Here is a 14794-nt window from a genome sequence, read left to right on the forward strand (position 1 = left end):
ACCATTCAAATGGTGTGCATACGCTGTGTCGTGTGATCGATTATGCAGGGTGGGGCTTGCCTGTGTCTCCCCCCTCCCATTTTATTTAAGTTGGTGCCCCTGTTGCTATTCCTCCAGAATCCAGGCCCATTTTACTACTGTTGGAGAATAAAGCTGTTTGTCTGCCCTCCCCAGAAAGCTTCTCCCCTCAGGTACTGTGGAGATACAAAGGGCTGCTGTTTGGATTAACCAACAAAGGGCTGCTGTTTAGATTGCCAATTGATGGGGGTGGGGGGTGGGGAGAAGGTGTCTGACCCGTTCTTGTCCCTTTGAAAGCATCTTGACATACAGACATCAAGAAGCAAAGCATGATGGATATGAACATTAGCTCTGTTTGATAATGCAGGGCCTATGGGTGCCAAATGCACAAATGGGCTAGTGCAGAATGCAGACTAAATGTACTTTCAATATGTACATTGAACTCTTTGGATCCTGACCTAAGCCTGCAATCCTGAGCATTGGAAGTAAGTCTTATGAATAGCAATGCGACTCACTTCTGATGAGTTTAAGTTACTATGTCAGTTTATTTAATGTCTTTACTCTGAGTATAACTAACGGGGGATATCACCCCTTATTTGCAGCTAAATTCTGAACCAAACATAAATCCAGCATGTTAAGACCCTAATAGAAAGTGATAGAGTATGAATCAGAGGAAGATTTGTGAAGTGCTTTTTTAACTAATATGTTCAAATGAATGCACATATTGCAAAAACCTCCTTTTGAGGTTCCAGAAGACAGTGTAAGTGTAAGAATAATTTAAATTTCAAATTACCAGTCCATGTCAGAAGGAAAAAGCTATTTAAGCATTTCCTTTCTTTTCCTATGCAATCTTACAGCAATTAACTGTTAAGGATACTTAGGAGTCAAAATAACTTCAGTACACAAGATATCAGAGACAGTAATTCCAAGTGATCACTGTCATCTTTGATTGTATGAGTGGTATTCAGCTAAGTTTTGCTCAGAGGAGACTCACTGAAACTAATGGACATAAGTTAGGTCCATAAATTTCCATAAGGCCTGCTTTAAGCCCTTCAAGAACATTTTAGTTTGCTTGTTAGCCCCATCACTTACTTACCTTTAGACTTTTATGTGCTACTCTCCATCACAAAAGATCTCAGAGTTGTTTACATAAAAGAAGAGTGGGGGGATTTTACGCTGCAATAGAAGCTTTTGCTGCATAAATTTCACTAACTAGCTAACTTAGTGGTAGTATACACAGACAAATCCTCAGTCCCAGTAATCACACTAATGTTTAGATTATGTTACATAAGTACATGTTTTGCACACATAATCAGCTCCAGATGCTCTCTCACAACTACCGTTCCATTCCTCCATTCATTGCTGGTGTTCTATCACAAGCCCATTGGGAGCCACATAGAAGTCAAGCACACTCCCAATAAATATTACATTCCCATTCAGTTACTGTCACCCCCTCTCGCCATCACTAACACATACTCTCTCGGACAATTTCACATTCAGTTACATATACTCTCTGCAGCACTCACATCTTGTTATGCTCACAATGCAACACCCACCTTTAACAACAACTGCACTGTCACACTCCCATTAATGCTGCATTAGCAACCCACACACAATTACAATCACTCTCTCCTATTCACATTCAATTCAAAAAAACAGCAACACTACACCTCCAGAACTGTCCATCTCTCATGCTCACATACACACACAGTCAGCATATATCGGGTTGCTTGTCACATTCCTAGACATGAGAATGGTGAGGTTTTGACGGCGGCTGCTTTGTTTTTATGGCTGCATTCCATGCTTTCTTCATAAATGATGGGGGAAATAAATAATGCCACCTGTAAAAAAAATGACAAGTACATGCTACATATGTTTATTCTTTCTTTTTTCCCCACTGGTTAGGTCCCCATTTAGCTTACCTTTAAACTTACTGGATGGTAGTCATTCTGATTTTGATGCATGCTGGTTGTCCAGTCTATTTCTCCAGAGTCTGTTTTTCCTTTGTTTTCTGGCTATATGTTACCATATAGTGATGGACATCTTGGATATTTTATGTTCTTGTTCTGCTGTTATGGTGCATTATGAGTGTGCACCTCTCACTAGGGTGTTGTGTTATTTTGAGATTTAGTGCTATACTGGATATTGGTAGGCTGATCTCAGTGTTGTAATCTGTGGCAGTCTGTTAACTGCTGTTGGAGCTAGAAGTCTTCAGATCATTCCCTGAACACAATTCTGGACAACAGCCATACAAGAAATATGTAAAATAACTAAGCAAGTACTAGAAATCACCCCAGAATTGGCCCTACTAAACATCTTCCAAGACAATAACACCCATTTACATCACAAAGAACTCATAACCCACATACTCTCAGCAGCCAGAAACATCATAACCAGACACTGGAGAGACCTGTCAGGAGTAAGCATGGGCCAATGGTACCAAATAGTATGGGAAACAGCCCTACTATAAAAACTAACCAATAAACTTAAACTGACATGGGGACAAATAGAAGAAGATGCCTTCACCCTGGTATGGCTCCCCTTTATCACATACGCAGCCCAACAAGAAAACAACAAAAATCCACCAACAGCAGATGAATCAATATGGCTAACCTGATCCAAACACCCGCCCACCCCACTCACACATGAAAACAAAGTTCACCACAGCCAATCACAAACAAGCAACCGCACCCTAGGCCAACCTCTTTCTCTAGAAAACTAGTACAGTGGTACCTCAGGTTCAGAAGCGCCTTTTTCACTGCCACCTGATTTCCCTCCTAATCCATTCCCTGTTGGCTTTTGATCAATCCCTCCCTCACCTCCAAACCCTCTCAAGTTCTGGTATAGCGTAGCACTTACATACACACACCCTCATTTTGTCCTCACACCAACTCTGTAAAGGTAGGTTAGGCTGATAAATCGTGGCTGGACCAAGGTTATCCAGCGAACTTCATATGCTGAGTGGTGGTTTAAACTCCTCAGTCCTTTCCTGACACTTCGTGACTGCTTCAGTACACTTAGCATCAATACCCTTTCTCTTATATTTTATTTGCTATATTAGATTTGCATGTACACACACACTAGGTTATGGTGACTTTTATGAAAAGCTGGAGACTTGTTTTACAAAATTATTGTAAGGATTACTGAGATTATCAATTAGAGAGTAGTGGATTTGTTTCTTTGTTTTTTTTAAGAACAGGTGAGCTTTTTTTCATCAGTAACTCACAGGCACCTCTCAAGTGGGCGCCACTGCCATTATAAGAGAACGAGGGAGGCGTTCATGGCACCTCTTTCTCTAGAAAACCAGTACTGAGACTAGGCAATATTGACATTTCCCCCTGACTCACTTAGGCTGTGGGTCCTCTGGGTAGAGAGACTGTTCCATGTTATATACAGCACCAAGCACACTGATTGTGCAGCAGAGTGATACTAGCAGCAGAGTGATGGTGGTGATTCGTTAGGGTAACCATTGTTGCAGCATGTAACTGTTATAGTAGGAGCCCAAAGAGCAGTGTGGCATTAAGAACAGGATGATAGTTTGTTGCAGTTGTAGATTGTGCAGTAATTGGATATGGAGCTGTCATAGGGGGAGGATATGATCATAGTAAAAGCAATAGCCGGATTTATTGTAGTTGTAGTCCCAGGAGTCATTATAGCAGTAGTCAAAGAGGCGGAGGTAAAACAAGCAGAATCAAAACTTGGGCTGATATAGTAGTAACAGAAGTAGTCAGGGGAGTGAGATGAGAATGTAATAGTAGTTTGTGTTGTAAAGTTGGATTCAGTATAACTGGAGAAGGAAAAATCCGTAGCTAGGATGATGCAGTCATTCCATTAGACTGATAATATCTTTGGACTTATCAATTTTAGGATCAGTGATGGTCCTTTTGCTCTCAGTTCTTCTCAAAAGTCTCGTGCTCCTGGCCACCCCCTTCACCCTGCCTGCGCCCTGAATGTGCCCACAGCCAGATCACAATATGCAAAAGTCTGGGCCACCTCGCCTTTAGTTTCCTAAGTGCTGTTTTGTAAGGCTGTGTCATGCTTCTCAGTTCAAACACGCTCGGGCTCTTTATTATTCATGGGCCTTTTTCTCAGTCGGTGGTGTTGAATAATAAAACAGCCCAGGATCAAATGGGCCAATTCTCCACGCCTGACACCAACTGCTACTGTTCGCTGGGCTCTGCCAAGCGTTGCCTCTGATAATGAGTGGGATTTGGTTAAACAGTAAATTAATGAATAATGAAATATCCAGGTTGATCAGTTAGAGAGCACGCTTGCTTTGCCCCGGGCGGAACGCTGGGGGCAAATATTACTCTCAAACGGCGCTTGCCTGTCTGCTGGGCTGGATAACTATTATACAGCCTATTGCCTGACAGAATGGACTGGGGGGAGGGACGGAGGGAGCCCAAGAAAGCTGGCAAGGGAGGGAGGGGGAGGGGAGTCGGCAGGACAATCTAGTTATCACTTTGTGGGCTGCTGAATAATAGACAGGGGGACGGAATGCAAACATTAAGGATGGAAAGTCCAAAGAGTTGGAAGGCTGGGAAAGCAGGAAAAGAAAAGGAACCAGAGAGCCCAAAATGCATATCCGCAGAGTTTCTTTTCTCCTCCCTTTCCCACTTTTTCTTTCTTTTTTTTAATGTTTAGTTTTATTCTCACACCCCATTTCTCCTCTCTCTCTCTTTTTTTTTTTTTTGCAAGTTAGCGTTAAAAAGATACAGAGAGGCAAGGAGCAATTTTTTAAAAAGCCAGCCAACCGCCAAGTTCCGTGCTTTACGCCCTGCATTTCCCCCCCTCAATCCGTTCTGGAAGTCTTCAGGCTGGACCCTCCACCCGAGAGCCTGAGCAAAAGAGACAGCCTTTCGGCGCTCTTCGCTGGGTTGGGAGGACGCGCGCTTCGCCCCTCGCTCTCAGATCAAGGAGACTCCGCGGGGCTTCACTTTTGGCCAGATCGTGCCTAAACCGCCAGCCTTGGTGCAGGGAAGCGGAGGGCGCGCGCGGGGGGGTGGGGGAATCCGTCCAGGACTTTCGCTCTCTCTGGGACTCCAAACGACTTTTGACGCTCACTTCCAGTAAATCCGGCTTGGGTTATATGCGAAAATGCTATGGGCTATATGTGGCTGCTGAATGCACGAATGAGTGCCTAGGTACAAAGCGGGGAACTGCATCTATTACGCACAGAATGATTTGGCTTGGGTGTGCTTTGATATGGCGAAGTTATGTGGCGCTTGCGCACATTCCTTCACCCACAAACCCTGCCCGTGGAAAGTCAGCAGAGGGGCATCGATTGGGGAAGATATACACAGAGTGTGTGCGCCCCTCGTCACCCCCTGAGAGATTTTACTTAAAGCACCCAACCGCGCCCACTGATCACAAGTGACTTGCAAGCAGGCGCGCAGGTTGGAATGCATGAGCTGCCCCAAAGTCAGAAGAATGTCGGCAGGCAGGCAGGCAATGCTCAGACCTAACTGGCGCCGGCCAAGCAATAGCTGTCCCGGCTCGGGATAGATTTAGCCTGAAGGCTTAGGCTGCAGTCTTCCTGCATCATCTCCTCCCACCCGCCGTGGAGTAATAACTGAGTCCTGTGTGGGTTTCCAGGGAAATCCACCTTGTTCCAGCTAATACGTCCGATCATTCTTTTAAGGGGATTCCTTCAAGAAGAAAAAGTTGGAACCGCTGGGCCGCAGATGGGGCGGGGGAAGCATTTCATGGGAGCAAAACGTAAGAAAAAGACGAAGTTCCGGAAGCTACAGAAAAACGAATTTGTTGTAAACACAAACGCCTACACGAAAAGGCGGCAGCGATCTAGTGTTCACGTTCACTCGGTGATGTGTTTTTTCTTCTTCAAGGGGGGGCGGGCGGTTGGATTTAGAAGTCAGCTGATAAGCTGAGTACAGGCAACTCTTCATGACCCGAAATAACAGCAAAAGCGCCTCAGTTTCACACTCCTGCAAGTCTAATCATGCGGGAGGGCAAGGACCGGCATTTCCTGTACATTCACCAGGGCTACAAATACAAGAGTGTTTGTATAGTATCTAGGGAACTTTAGGAGGGCTTCTGTGGTGTGGTTAATCTAGCATCCTCCCCAAACTGGAAATGGAGGAGGGGAGCAGGGTGGTCTGCAATTTAGAGGCGGTCGCTCAGGGAGATTCGAACCAGGGACTTCTTGCCTCATACCGTTATTTCAACAACAATGACCAAGCGTATACGTAGTATTCTCACGACAGTGCCTCATTCGCCAGAGGTAAGCTCTACAAAGCCGATCACTCTCTCCTAGACTATTGGGCGAAGTCCAACCAAATCACACTCGGAGCAGACCCACTGAAACCAGTAGGCTTAAATACAACTCATTTCAGTGGGCTTCCTCGGAGTCTGACTAAGTTGAATGTTGCTGTTGTGTCACTGGAGCAGGAGTAGTATTCTTCCATCTTTTGCTCAGGCGGAGATCTCTTACCCGGATTCCTAAATGTCTTTCCACTGGCAACGTTAGCAATTTGTATAGAGATTTATTGGTTGCGTCATTATTGCTAGTTACCATTATCACCTACATTCGTAATTTGCTACAGTTTTCCATTCAGTGGAAAAGGCAGATCTATTGCCAGCGCGAAGTGGCGAATTCTGTGAGTTTAGGATCGGTGTGGCATATTCAGGATCAAGGCGTAAGCGGGACTCCCTCTTATCCAGGCCACTTTATTGCTGACCTGAATAGAATGCGCGAATATAATAACGATCATATCCATGGATGCTGCTGCCGCTACTTAAAAGTTTGGATCCTAAATTCGGTTTCATCCAAAGCAGATCTTAGCTGAAGGGGGGGCGGGGAGTTGAAATCTGCATGGATCCTCCAGCCACTTAAGCTTCTTCATCTCGATTTCAACTAATACGCGCCTCCTCCTCCTCCTTATCGCATTAGTTAGAAGCAAATCCCACTACCTTGTGAGTTTCGGATGTGGAGATTATTTTAACTGGATTTGCACCTAGACCCTAAACACGCTGACGTGAAGTATACCCAGCTGCTTAGCGTGAAGCAGGCTTTTCGGGAAATCAAATGGGATTTAGATTTAAAAAATCCAAGGACCGGCTTAATTGTCTTGCAGGCCGTTTTATTAGTGCCTGAAGCATTTAAAGAGTGTATTATCCGCTGCAATTAGAAACCTCAACAGTAATTACTCCGCCGTTCCCGACGTTTGCTTGCATTCGTTAAAAGAATCGTCTGCGAGTCCCCCCAAAAAACAGATTTTACCTGGGATGCTAGATCTCTAAAGGGTGTTACGTCTCTCTCTCTCTCTCTCCGTGGAAATCAAATAGAATTTCCAGACAGATTAATATCTCTCACTCGCAATTATCAGAGTTGCTGAACTGGCATGCAGGAAGCATTACCCGGAAGTGCGACACTTTCCAGGCTGTCCCTACAGACCAGGAGCTAAACTTGGAGCGGGCAGCTCGATCGTAGCATCATAAAGTTAGAAGATACCCTGAGGGTCATCTAGTCCAACCCTCTGCAATGCAGGAAACATGCATCGGTCGTTGCAGGAGGACAGAACTACCGCCCCAACCAACACGGCCAGTGGGGCCCCATTTGGAGAGCGACAGCCTCCCCAGCCCTGCTCCAAAGGGGCAAGCTTGTTTATAGCTGATTTCTGTTCTCATTGTTTGGCTTTGTTCCACACGGAAGTGGAAGTGATGGTTCTGGTTTCCCAGGTACCTCGCATGGGATCCTGAAGGACTCTGTGTTTTCAGCTAGTTTTAAACAGTCACCCAGATCCAGTAATGAAGGCTGCGTACACACTATGGCTTTATAAGGCACATTCGACGCGCTTTCTCTCCACCAAAGAATTCTGGGCACTGCAGTTTGTTAAGGGCTTCTGGGAAGGGTAACTCTACAGCGACCATAATTCTAGGGGAAGAATGTGCTACGAAGTGTGCCTTGAAGCATACTGTGTCTACCACAGAGCTCGGGGATGGAGTAGAGGTGTCCGCCCACAGTCTATGGTGGGCTGGGATGGCGCCCCGAGATCCACCAGCCCCTTCTTGCACCTATCGCTGCCTGAATAAAGCCAATGCGTTCCGGGGTTGTGGGGTAGTTGCATCTGAAAAGCATTAATGGGGCCAATCTACCTTTTAGAAGTGTCTTAGTGGCCACGAGGGCATTCGAGTGTGAGGCTCATGGCTAATTTACACCTGAAGGGGTGTTGTTGTTGTTGTTGTTGTTGTTGTTGTTGTTGTTGTTGTTGTTGTTTTACAGGTGCAAGCTTGAGCCCTTTCATTTGGGTGTGTTGTTTCTGCACTGCTGGTTTTCACTGCTGTCTGTAATCATTACGTCATAGTGTCGTTTTAAATTGTTTTAATGTGACTATTGTGAACCGCCATGGGCTCCTCTTGGGGAGGAAGGGAGAGTTATATGTTCGAAATTATGGATACATTTTGGTTGATTAATCAGTGGGGGGCAATTTTAATGAGTGAGGCTAAACACTATCCCGACCCCTTTTACTCCTAGGAGTACATTTTCTTAATTCTCTCAAAAAGGTGTTACTTTCATACCTTTGGGGGAGAATGAAGAAAACATAAGTTTTCAGTGTTTCCCAACCTTGGGCCTCCAGCTGTTTTTGAACTACAATTCCCATCATCCCTGACCACTGGTCTTGCTAGCTAGGGATGATGGGAGTTGTAGGCCAAAAACATCTGGAGGCCCAAGGTTGGGAAACACTGGTTTAGGTTGTCCTAATAGGCAGGTGCATTTCAATTGAACCTATTAACCGGTTTTAAAAGCCAGTTTAATCAATAATGAGGCGTTGGCTCTTCGGAGAATTCTTTAATAAAATGACTATGAAGTCAGGCTTGGGATCTCTTATCCGCGTCCCAAACGCATCAACGTTGCAGTCGATTTCACTTCTACTGGGCTGGCTTCCCAGTTCCCGAGGATGGGCCACTCAGTCAAAGAGTATGCAAATAGACAGAGTCAGAAATTCAGAGAGAAGCAGAACGCCAGATGTATTTCAAACCGGCGACACAATACGTTGTTTATACCGCAGGAATCAAGATGAAGGCTCGCTATAGGAAAACGCCTGAGGCGGCAGTCCTAAGCCCGTTTACCCTGGGAGTAACCCCCGTTGAATTCAGTAGGACTTACCTCTGAGTAGACGTGGTTAGGCCTGCGCTGCCAGTTGCTAATTCAGAACAGAGAAAGTAAAAGATCTTTTATGGGGACAGTGTGGAAAATAGAAATTTAGTACAGTCCCGAAAACAATTCCGGACAAAGGTAAGTTAATGGTGGGGTTCTATCAACATACCATAAAACGAACGGGCCAGAGCCGTAAGGATGAAAAGGAAGACTGGATTTCCTATTAAGAGAAGGGCGGCTCACCTCTACGTTTCATTCCAGTGTTGATCCTACATCCGGATCCTAAACAGGTAGCTCCAGTCTACTTAAGTTAGTCGTGACCGTCCCATAGAAAACAATGCGACAAAGTCGGCTGCCAGGAACTTGCTGCTCTCCATTGCTTCCGATAGGACTTGGGTCACAAATAATGGCTAGATCGGGGCCTTTTGTTTTATTTCAGTGGAACGTACTGCCAGGTTAAAATAAGAAAATACCTTCATACTTTTTCAAGAACTTTTTTTAAAAAAGAAAAGAAGAAACAAACAAACAAATAAACAAACAGCTGAAAACCCAGTTCTCCTAACTGCCAAACACTGGTGGCTCAGATCCCTCAAAATTAGTCATGACACTATTTTTTTATTGATTCAATTACTTTTTCAGACTTATTACCCGCCCACCCGTCTAGGCGGCTAGGCTAGTCACTCTAAAATGAGAGGCGTTTACTGATGCGCAGATATGCGCATTTATGAGGTGCTTCTGGGGGTGGTGCCGAGGCTCAGGTTCCCACCAACTTTAGTGTAACCGTGGGGCAGTGTGGGGGACAAAACCCCGAGGAAGAATATTCCCCTCTCCGTGCCGACGCTATTAAATTGTTATTGCGATGCAATCTAAGGAGAGTCGCTTTATCGCGACCAACTTAAGCCTATGGGTTTCTATGGGTCTACTGTCTGAATCGGCTGCGCCCTTTTTCTTTCAGACGCGGAGGGACGACAGAGGACTGGCCAGCTCATCCATTACTTTCGCTTTTTACCCCTTCCCTCGCTTACAAACCAAACTTCCCTTCGTTCTTGCCAGCCAATTGGAGCGCAGCGTCCTTTGGGGGCTTTCCACTCAGAAAGTTCCCTTCAGAACCATTCCTGCTGCAAGGCGGGAAACAGGAATGAGAAAGGACGCCTGGGTCTCTCGCTTTCGCGGGCGACGCCATCGGCTGTTTTCCTTGCTGCGGACACACGGTGCCTTTAGCGCATTCGGAGCCCATCAGAGAATTCTGCGCACTGTAGCCTGTTAAGGGTTGCTGCGAATTGGAACTCTGTGCAGACTAAACTACAGTGCCCAGAACTCTTCCAGTGTGCTTGGAAAGTGTTCTGAAGGTCGTGTGTACCCAGCCCTTACAGCCAGTGGCGTAGCGTGGGTTGTCAGCACCCGGGGCAAGGCAAGTAACTTGCGCCCCCTAACCCGTGGATTTGCGCCCCCTAACCCGTGGATTTGCGCCCCCTAACCCGTGGATTTGCCCTAACCCCAGAAGTTGCGCCCGGTGCGGCCGGCCCCCCCTGCACCCCCCACGCTACGCCACTGCTTACAGCTCAGCCTAAAAAGGAGAGCGCGTCCCTTGCCCCTAAACTGGGGCGCCTGAACCCCTTGGAAACAAGTCTCGCGCCGATAGTAGAGGCCGGCACTGCAGGGTTAGGATCCATCTCAGCCTTTCCAGGTCGCTGCCTAGGAAAGCAACCATATTTGGAAGGACGCTCTGCGGAGACTAGCAAAGAGGAAACGCATTTACAGTGTAACAGAAATCAGAAAGATTCAGGAACCTGCGTTAGCCTTTCCTAGGCGGGTATTTGTGTTTGTGGGCCAAACTGCCTCGGATGGTGAAGAACTCTGCTTCGAGGGTTGGGTGGTCAACATCTTTCAGAGCGGATTTCCTGCATCGGTTAGACTAGACGCCTTTCCCTCTCTCTGATTCTAAGCATTGACATGGAAATCGATCGCATTTCCTGGCAAATGTGTTTAGAATCGGGATGCACATGGATTGAAGTCCAAATATTTGGGCTTCACCTGGTTACCTTCGCCTAGCAATCGCTCCCTTCCACTGTCTACTATACAGAATTCTTCCCAATATATGTCTTTTTTCATTGCAGCTGCAAAATGCAAACGTGGCCCTTTCCAGAGGCTTCAAAGTAGGTCACACCGTGACACCAGCCGCGGGGATGTTTGGCGGGGACAAAACAACAACAAAAAACCGTTGCTCGGATTCAGGCTCATAAAACTGGAGAGAATCCCCCAGACCCCCCCCCCCTCTCTCTCTGCGTGATATTTTGAATATTGAGCAATAAAGTCATCCTACAGAATAGTGGAGAATATTAAGGGGGGGAAGGGAGAGAGTTTCTTCGTGGGCTGGAAAATGGTAACGCTTTCAATCAATTCTCTAACCTTCCCTTAACTTGACTGGCTCTAAAACTGAACGGGACCGAATGAGGGATGAGCAGGCTTCGCTGAATCCAGACCGACCGCGTGAACCTTTTCCAGAACGTGGACGAGGCTGCAGTATATTCAAGCTACTTCAATGGGGAAAAAGAGGGATCAACTGCTCAGTCGATTGTGCCATCTGGCCAACAAACAGAACTGAGTAGCGTACTTTGAAACAATATAAGACTATTGGACCTCTATTTCATAATTTTTAGGGTCTGGAGTGGAGTTCCGAGGATATTTCTGTTTCGATTGACAAATCCTTTCACACTGGACTGGGAGTGGGGGGGGGGTGCTGTTTGTATGGTTATAGGTATCTCTGTGTGTTTGTGTTTACAGTTTGTTCTTTTAGGCATGATGAAGAATGGAGCGTTTAGGAAACTAATGCGGCAATGCAGAAACTCTGACTTGGGGTAAATTCCATTGAACTCAATGGTACTTGCTTTGGAGTAGGCTTTCTTCTGTGTGGGGAGGGGGAAGGGAGGGAGGGGGTAGAGGGGGAGAGAGGGGGGGCGTGGCCGTGTGGCAAACCGCAAAATGGTGCGCTTCTCCCCTAGCAGGGAAGGAGTGAAGATCCACATCTGGAACCAGGGTGGGAGGAGACCGGCAGTGGCTCCTCTTCGCCAAGGGGCGCTGTAGAGACAGCAGGGGGATGAGGGGCTGCGAAGGAATCCGGCCTCCATGAAGCCCCCCTCAGCTGTTGCTGCCCTAAGGGCAGTGGTAGCAGGCCAAGCATTCAGTGGAGGCCCAATCTGCTGCCGCCTAAGGCGGTTGCCACACCTTGCCTCGGGGTGGGCCGGCTGTGTGTGTTTGAAGGCTTGCCTTCCTAATCTGCGGTGCTTTCGTTGGCTGGTGAGGATGAAGAGGCCGACCATGTGTCCATTAGACTGCCAAAGGAGTTCGCGGGCGCCGCCGGCTTCTGCCCAGCGCGCGTCCAAAGCGCAGCTGGCGTCCGCCGCGCCCCGAGCCTGGAGCGAGCGAGGACCGGAGTTCCCCGGGATCCCTGGAAGGCAACGCGCTCGCGAAGAGCCGCCTTCCAGGCACGTCTGCGCTGCGGAGGCGACAGGAAAGCCGAGGTGTGGGGCGAGGAGGGAGGAGGGCAGCCGGGGGGCAGCGGCCTAGGGTCGCAGGCGACTTGGGAGAGGAATCAGACACAGTCAACGGGGCAGCACTTCTGAGAAGCAACGTTTATTTCTTTCCACTGTAGAACCGGGTCCTGAATTTCCCAAAGTCCAGACTGGGAAAGAAAAGATTTTGTCTTGGCTGCGGAAGTAAATCCATCTTCAGAAATGAAGCAGCACCAACATAGTTTTTTAAAAAGGGGAAAAAATATCTGAAGAGGAAAATACAACAAAACACAACAATCTTTTTTTTTTAAATTCGTATTATTATTATTTATGTAAATCAGGTCATCACTGGACAAGAAACCAATTTCTACCCATTACCATAACAGCTTGTCTATAAAGAACAGAAAAAAGATCAGATTGGGTACTATCTAGAGTCAAGCGTTTGTAATTTTTTTTGTCTTTTTGATCGTTTTTCTTCTTCTTGGTTTAAATTCCCCACCCATTCACAGAGGTATAGTCACAGATAAATAACCCCAAAACTACTTGCTCGCCATATTTACACAATCCCGTTAAATTAAGCATAAATAAATATATACAAACTCATCATTGAATGCCTCTCCGCGTTTGCCCCCCTTCTTTTCTGAGAGTCGCTAAAACCGATGAATTTTTTTCATTTTTATGGAAAGACTATTCAAGAAGAGTAGATGTTGGTTTTGCTTTGATTTAAATAAAGGACTCGATTTTGGCATAGAAAGGAGAGACTGTAGATTTCACACTCCTATATTCGGTATATCTATTTGTCTTATAATTTCAGCTTCAAACCTTGCTTCCTAAAACTCTTTGCTGGAACGTGCAACCCACTGAATGCAACGTGATTCACTGTCACATAAATGAGCTTAATAGAGTGGTGATGGACACGCTGGCACACAAAGGGTTACACTATGAAGGTTGACTTTAGCCATCTGCGGTGCTCTAAGTCACATGATTGTTTTAAACTTTTTTAAAAAAAACAACAACAACACATGAGCATGATATAATATTGGAGTAAACGTCAGCCAGGAGAAAGAATATTTTATAAACATGGCCAAGAACATTCATCAGTGCAATTAAAACATTAATTCATTAATTGCATATATTGAAATGTTAAGAGTAGAAGATTGATTTTAATCAGAGCTGTCCTTCAGAAAAGGGTATTCAGTGCTGATGGCCTCAAATAAAAACAAAAAATCCCAAAACAAACTATGTACATGCATTGATTCAACAAGATGGGTTTTAAGAACACCCCTCCCTCCAAAAAAAGAGGAATAGAAATTATTTTCATCATGACTCAGAAGAGAAAAATTGCATTTGATTAGAGACATAGGGAGGCCTGCATTGTTCTCAGAGGGAGGCTGGTGGTGGACGTTGGCCAAACAGTCATGAAAGCACCTTAGGCATCAACTAAAAGTGTGTTTATTCAGATGTTTAGCTGCAATTCTGCACACTCCTAAGACAGCAAGTCACTTAGAAACCAGACACAGGATTGGTAATGCTCAGCCCTGAACCGGTGCTCTGTGAACTACCAATCCAACTGTATACATGCCTAGCCAAGAAGTAAATCCTGCTCAGTTAAATGCAAGTAGATCACTCCCAGGGAAAGCAGGCATAAGGCTGCAGCTTAACTGATAATCTAGCAAAAAGGAAAGTTGAATGGACGTTGTTCTTGTTTCTGTTCCTAAAGGAGCAAACGGCATTGCCAAGGGCATATGCACTTCTCCTTCAAGGGTTCTTTGTTTCTCCAATAACTATTTCCAAGGCCTCTCCTCCTAGAGCACCCTTCCCCAACTGGTGCTCTCCAGATAATTCAGGCTTCAGCTTCCATCTGCCCCAAGCTGTGGTGGCCCAGATCTGTAGTTCAAAACATCTGGAGAACTCCAGATTGGCAAAGATGGCACTAGAGAGATGTATGAATGGAAGGTGCCAAGAAGAGCAGGAGAAAAGGGCTGAGCAGGAAAGCAGAAAAGGTGAGAGGTGCAAGTTCAACTTCCTTCATTCTGGCCTTGGGGCAAGCAATTAACTCTCTGACTTCTTTCCCTAGTGAAGAATGGAGACTACCTAATTAACATTGGAGAGACACTTGAGTGGGGCAATTTTGAATGGGAAATTG

General features: G+C 46.0%; 1 protein-coding gene and 1 long non-coding RNA gene across 2 annotated transcripts in view; both read right to left on the reverse strand.

Annotated features, from left to right (window-relative positions):
* Positions 1-14794, reverse strand: part of LOC307212742 — a 580424-nt gene that overhangs the window by 39119 nt on the left and 526511 nt on the right. The gene's annotated exons all lie outside the window — the stretch shown is intronic.
* Positions 12754-14794, reverse strand: part of TFAP2B (transcription factor AP-2 beta) — a 70436-nt gene continuing 68395 nt past the window's right edge. Inside the window, exon 10 of the mRNA XM_079969948.1 lies at positions 12754-12914. The gene's annotated coding sequence lies outside the window, so the exon portion shown is untranslated. The remainder of the gene's footprint in view (positions 12915-14794) is intronic.

The sequence above is a fragment of the Podarcis cretensis genome (assembly GCF_951804945.1).
Source record: "Podarcis cretensis genome assembly, chromosome: 3".
Classification (NCBI taxonomy): Eukaryota; Metazoa; Chordata; class Lepidosauria; order Squamata; family Lacertidae; genus Podarcis; species Podarcis cretensis.